The 5,803-nt window shown below is 37.9% G+C and overlaps 1 long non-coding RNA gene across 1 annotated transcript; it reads right to left on the reverse strand.

The window, feature by feature from the left end:
• Nucleotides 1–3,896: 3,896 nt before the first annotated feature.
• On the reverse strand, nt 3,897–5,587 carry LOC148015812 (uncharacterized). The gene is made up of 3 exons (XR_015688117.1): nt 5,442–5,587; nt 5,293–5,354; nt 3,897–4,246 (listed from the first exon to the last, which is right to left on the reverse strand). It is a non-coding gene; the product is annotated as an uncharacterized LOC148015812 (long non-coding RNA).
• Between the last annotated feature and the right edge of the window lie 216 nt (nt 5,588–5,803).

Consider the following 5,803-nt stretch of genomic DNA (forward strand, 5'->3'; position numbering starts at 1 on the left):
ATAGATGTTATCTTGACAAAAAGCTCTCTTTTGCTAAGTGGGGTATCTTAGGCTAAGTCAATGTGTTACAACTCCAAAGACAAGTCTCATTTCAATATCTGAATTTCTCAACTTGTCAAATGTTTGATGGTGCATGAGCTACTCAAGAATTTTCTATTGTTCATTTATCATAAGGCCTTCAGTTTGCATACACCAATTACACCAAGCCATGACTAAGAACCCCATGGCTAAGCATAGTTTCTTCCTTGATGTGGTTTTTGTTAGTCAAGCTCTTATACCAAGATTCCTTCCTTACTTCATTGTTCATGCTTCTTTTCTACCCAATAACTACACATACAAGCTTGATTAGAGAGCAGTTCATGGATGAGAGAAGGGATATTGACTTTTATGGTAGTCACTATAGATGCGGGTTGCTCTGAGTAGACAATGGTGGAGGGGCTGACATGAGCTTCCATAGTACTAACTGTAGATGCAGGTTGCTTTGATGAGTAGACAAAGGTGGAGGGACTAATGTGAGCTTTCATACCGTGTGTGTGTGTGTGTGTGTGTGTGTGTGTGTGAGTGAGAGATGGCTATGATGTGTAGTAACTACAAAGACTACTTTGCAAAACAAGTCAATCGATGTAACTCCCCTCACCCTCTACCCAAGTTGTTGAGGTCCCACCCTTCTTTTACAAAACGTTTTTACAAAGACTACTTTGCAAAACAAGTCAATCAATGCAACTCCCCTCACGCTCTACCCAAGTTGTTGAGGTCCCACCCTTCTTTTACGAAACGTTTCCAAAAAAATCAATTTTCTAGCCCTTACGTGACTTGATTCTTTTTTCTCTCTTTATTTTTCCTTTACACCTTCTTTTAAAAACAACTAGTTTTTTATACACAAACCACCAATCCAATGTGGTATCAAGGACACTCCTTTTTGTACCATCAAGCCTTGATTTTAGCCAAAGATCTATAAATAGAAGTTAACATATGAGTCAACATAGCTTTGAGGACATATTTGTAACTATTGCATAGCTTCTTTGCTAAATATCTCCATATACTTCCCAAGGATGATCTTGCATGTAATGCTTGGCACAATTGGTGTGTAAAATGAGATAGAGCTTCAAGGTTGAGTGCAAAGGAAAATAAAAAAGGGAAAAACCATGATTGAAGGTTTTCTTTGTTCTTTTTGAAAGGTTTTTTTTTCATTTTGGAAAAAAGATGGCGATTGAGCATTCAATTAAGAGATTGATCACCCCCTTCCTCTTAGAATGAAAACTTAACATTTAAAGGGAATGAGAAAGTAGGGTAAAACGTAATAAAAAGGGGGAAAATGGGAGATTGATGGTGATAGGTAGTATCCATGGGGGTCAAAGTTGGGGTTTCTCATTGGCTAAGATGAAATCTCTCTCTCTCTCTCTCTCTCTCTCTCTCTCTCTCTCTCTCTCTCTCTCTCTCTCTCTCTCTCTCTCTCTCTCTCTCTCTCTCTCTCTCTCTCTCTCTCTCTCTCTCTCTCTCTCTCTCTCTCTCTCTCTCTCTCTCTCTCTCTCTCTCTCTCTCTCTTTGATGGGACCCTTTTTGTTATCTCCCTAGCTCCCTAAAGTCTAACTTCATTCAAGAACTTTCTCACACCATTTTTGTAAAGTACAGATCACACGTTTGGCTTCTTTTATTCCAATTCAAGTGGGTCAATACTTGGATACTTTGGGTGGAAATAATTATCTTTTGGGCAAAGATATTTCCAAGGTCAATAATTGGATTGAGAGAGAGAGAGAGAGAGAGAGAGAGAGAGAGAGAGAGAGAGAAGTGTGGATCACTGATAAATACGTAAGAACATTATAGGGGTTCACGAGAAGGGATCTTTTTAATACCTTTTTGACACATCATTTATATATAAAAGGATGCCATATAAAGGGGCTATTCACAAAGTGAATGGAAAAGGGTTGGTTAATGTAGGAAGAATTCACATATAAGAGTATTTTGAAATAGGCCTTGAATGCACGTGATATAAAGGATTTATATCTAGTGAACCCTCGAAGTGTATAAATTGATAGAGACTTGCAAAGAGCTTAAGTTGCATTGAGTCCTTTTTTAAAAAGAAAGCTATTTAAGTGCTCTTTGTTTATGGAATTTGATGGAAATAGGGACCAAACCTAGTTGACAACTATGTATGTCCTCTTAGTTTAATACAAGAGATTATCAAGTTTAGAAATAGACATAGATGACAACTATTTCTGTCCTCTTAGTTTAGTACAAGAGATTATCAAGTTTAGAAATAGACATTCTAAGTAAAATCTGTTGAAATTCTTGGTAGATCATTTATTCTTGTGTGAGCTAAATAATGCAGTAAAATTAAAAGAACAATGTAGAAAATTATTGTGCACTACAAGCGCTTTGCATGTACCTACTTTGTCATCCCATCTTCACTCCAAGTGAATATTATTGTTTTGTTTTATTGACATGTTTTGTGGATTTTTGTTGGATGGAAAATACATATGCAAAGTCACAAGTGAAAAAACTCAAATAAAGTAGAGAGCTACACTCCATTGGTCATAAAAGTAAGCTTGAGAGTAGGAAATCAAAGACATGCAAGTAGCATGAAGCTAGAGGACTTTCGATCTCTCAAATGACCATCTCACACTAAAACAATTGCTATAAATACATTCTTAGTTTAGGGAGATTCCATGGGCCAACTTCATCCATATAAGAAGTGAAAAAGTGTGTTTGCATATCTTGATAAGCTTAGAACAAAGCCACCTAAACTCATTAAGTGTACATAGCCAAAGCATGCCATGACATTACTATGATTCACAAAATGGTACAAAATAAATAGTCAAAGGCTATTGTAAGGTGTGATATGGAGGAAATGATTAGAGGGGAAATTCCACAGTATCAACATGTGAGAGTTAGATAGGATCTACACTAGTGACAAGTGTGGAGATGGAGAAGAGTAGGCTTGAAGCACAATCATGTATGTGTATCTCCATTAGAGGAGTTTGTTCATTATGGGGGTAAGAGATATGTAGTTACTTACATTTCTCATCAAGTCATTTAAAACTCTCCAAATCCTCAAATTGTAGAGTAGCCTTTTGAGCTCCCAAAATGATAAACTTCATGCCAGAGCACGTAATGTGTTCTCATGTTTTACCTCAAGGAGAGCATATCTAATTGCATTGATAAGATCCTCAATACTTTGAGTAATACAATCACAAAAGAACTCAAAGATTTTGTGTGAATATAGAAAAGCATAATAAAAAGCACATGTAGGTTGGAAATATCATGAGAGGACATAGTCCAAGATTAACTTTTATATGTGAATAGGCTCTCTTCCTTTAGCTAGACCAAAAAAGTTTGAAAATGAAGTGTGAATTTCACTCAATCACTTTCATGCTACGTTTCTCAAGTCCATTTTATGATTTGTCTAAATGATTATGAAAGGGATTCATTAAAAATATTGACTGTAAATTAACTTTTTTTTCCTTACAACCATTTATTAGGCAATTCAATTGAAAAATGCTCCCATAATGATTGATGATCCAATCAACAGATCTCTTTCCCAAGCTTTTACAATTCTGTAGATCCACATGAATACATTTTAATAAATTTGATTTTTTAAATATTGGATTTTCTTAGACGATTATAGATGGAAGCAAGTAAATCTAATTTATCAATGAATGTAGTCTATAATGTAGCTTCATTTCATTCATTTCATTTCAATGAGAACAATATGGTCTCATGTTGCTCAAATAAATATCATTGTTTTAAATATAATTAGCATCTCCATTTATAAAAAGGGATCAAATAAATTTGGGAGATTTTTGGAAGCATTGCAAAGTGCTTCCTAGGGTCATAGTACCATCGTCAAGCAAATTTGCATGCTCCCAGCTTGTTGATAATTGAGTGTATTTTTTAAATACGTTTAATGTGTGCATAAGTACTCGGCTTGATTTCAAGATGATATATAGTTCGAAAGTTGACCTAAAGAGGCATAGTAAGAGAAATTTGAAAAATTATTGTCTCATTTGAATTATTAACTATAGAGTCAAAGCCAACCTACTAATGCAGCTTCACTATCTTGGTTCAAGATAAAATTATCTGCTTCAACTTCAAATCAAGTTATAATTGTACAATAACTAGGAATGTGTAAAGTACAGTCTTCACATTGTAGTTCTTTGTATCATGTTTATTTGCAACAATTATCTCCAGGTGGTCCTTCTCCTCCATGCTCTGGTTGAACCAATCGTACAAGATGTCTTACATGTAGCTGCATGCACATTGTGCCACATTAGTAAAGGGAGAAAGCAAAGTGATTTTGTAATCAGTTATACCACATTGTAACTTAGTCAATTTGGCAATTATATCATTTTGAAATTATTAAATGGTGTATGTTGTCAAAGAACACATTAATCCTTAACCACATTCCTTTTTAACACTTAGTTGAAAACTTAACCAAGAAAAGGCTATTTTATTTCACTTCCTTGTTTAAGTAGAATAGTCAACAACATGGCTTGCTTTATAAAAATATTCTTACAATTCTATAGATGTATCCGGAAACATCAATTTTGAAAATTATTGAGACTTTGCAAATGTTGGGAGTTTGGTTTGAGGCCAAACTACTTTTATCGATTTGTTTGCAATGGGTGCAACACTAATGACACCTTTGACATGCCCCTCATTTTATGCACATTACATGCTCGTTCAAGCTTAACATTTGGCCATTGACATGCCTCTCTCTCTAAGATGATAGGGTCACTCACATACTCTCATGTGTCTGTCTCCTCTGTGCATGTATGCACACACATTTACACACACACACACACACACACAGCCACTTAACCATGAATATAGAGTTGAAGTGCTAACAATGGAACAAGTTGGGTCCTAATCTTGTCCTAACGATGGGTGGTGGCTAAGTGGGTAGTCACTTGCTATGCATGCATGGCATCACAAAAGGTTATGCATATGTGTACGTGCCCATTACATGCTCACTCAAGATTGAATTTCAACCTTTGGCAAGGCATGTAAGAAGATAGGAACACATATCTCTCCATCTCTCACCCTCCAAACATAACTATAAAAGTTTGGTATTAGCGACGGAGCAATCGGGGTGTGCTAATCTCGTCTTGATGGGCCAGGCTGGTAGTTAAGCGGGTAGACAATTGCTCTGAGTATGCATGTGCGCATGCTCACTCGAGATCAAAGTTCGTCCATTGACATGGCTCTCACTCGAAGGTGAGAGAGAGGACACCCCACACGCACACACACACACACACACACTCTCTCTCTCTCTCTGTCTCTGTCTCAACTCGCCTGAGAAGTGGATCCGACACTTGGCATGGTGTGCTTGGGCGCCCGATCATCAACATGCCGGGCTGCATCCAAATAAGTGTGGATGCCTCACATTAGAAGAATAGCAGTAGGAAGAAGAGCAGCAAGGATCCAAAAGATGCTGTTATCACCTGCGGCCTCGTGGGCATGGCGAGGAGGAGGAATGACGGCGATCACTCCCACTGTCAGAAGGGCGACCAATAACATGGCCCTTCTCATTGCTTGGCAGCTTCCTTCCTTCCTTCCTTTCGGGGGGGGGGGGGGTGTTGAGGGAGAGAGTGTGTGTGCCGATCTGCTGGGCGTCGGCGGGGACGCCTTCTAGATATTAGATTGCTTGTTGGACAGCTCCGTCCGCTTTGAGAGCTGCTTGCGTCGCGCTCGGTCGCCCGTAACTCGTCCCTTTTCCACGTGCATTTGACATACGACCTCTCACGAGTCACTGCCCTTAAATTTCAGAGTTGAAATTTGAAATCCTCCCCCCCCCTTTCACTCC

The sequence above is a fragment of the Lygodium microphyllum genome, chromosome 23 (genome assembly GCF_053477565.2).
Source record: "Lygodium microphyllum isolate KBCC chromosome 23, Lygodium_microphyllum_v1.1.10, whole genome shotgun sequence".
Taxonomy (NCBI): domain Eukaryota; kingdom Viridiplantae; phylum Streptophyta; class Polypodiopsida; order Schizaeales; family Lygodiaceae; genus Lygodium; species Lygodium microphyllum.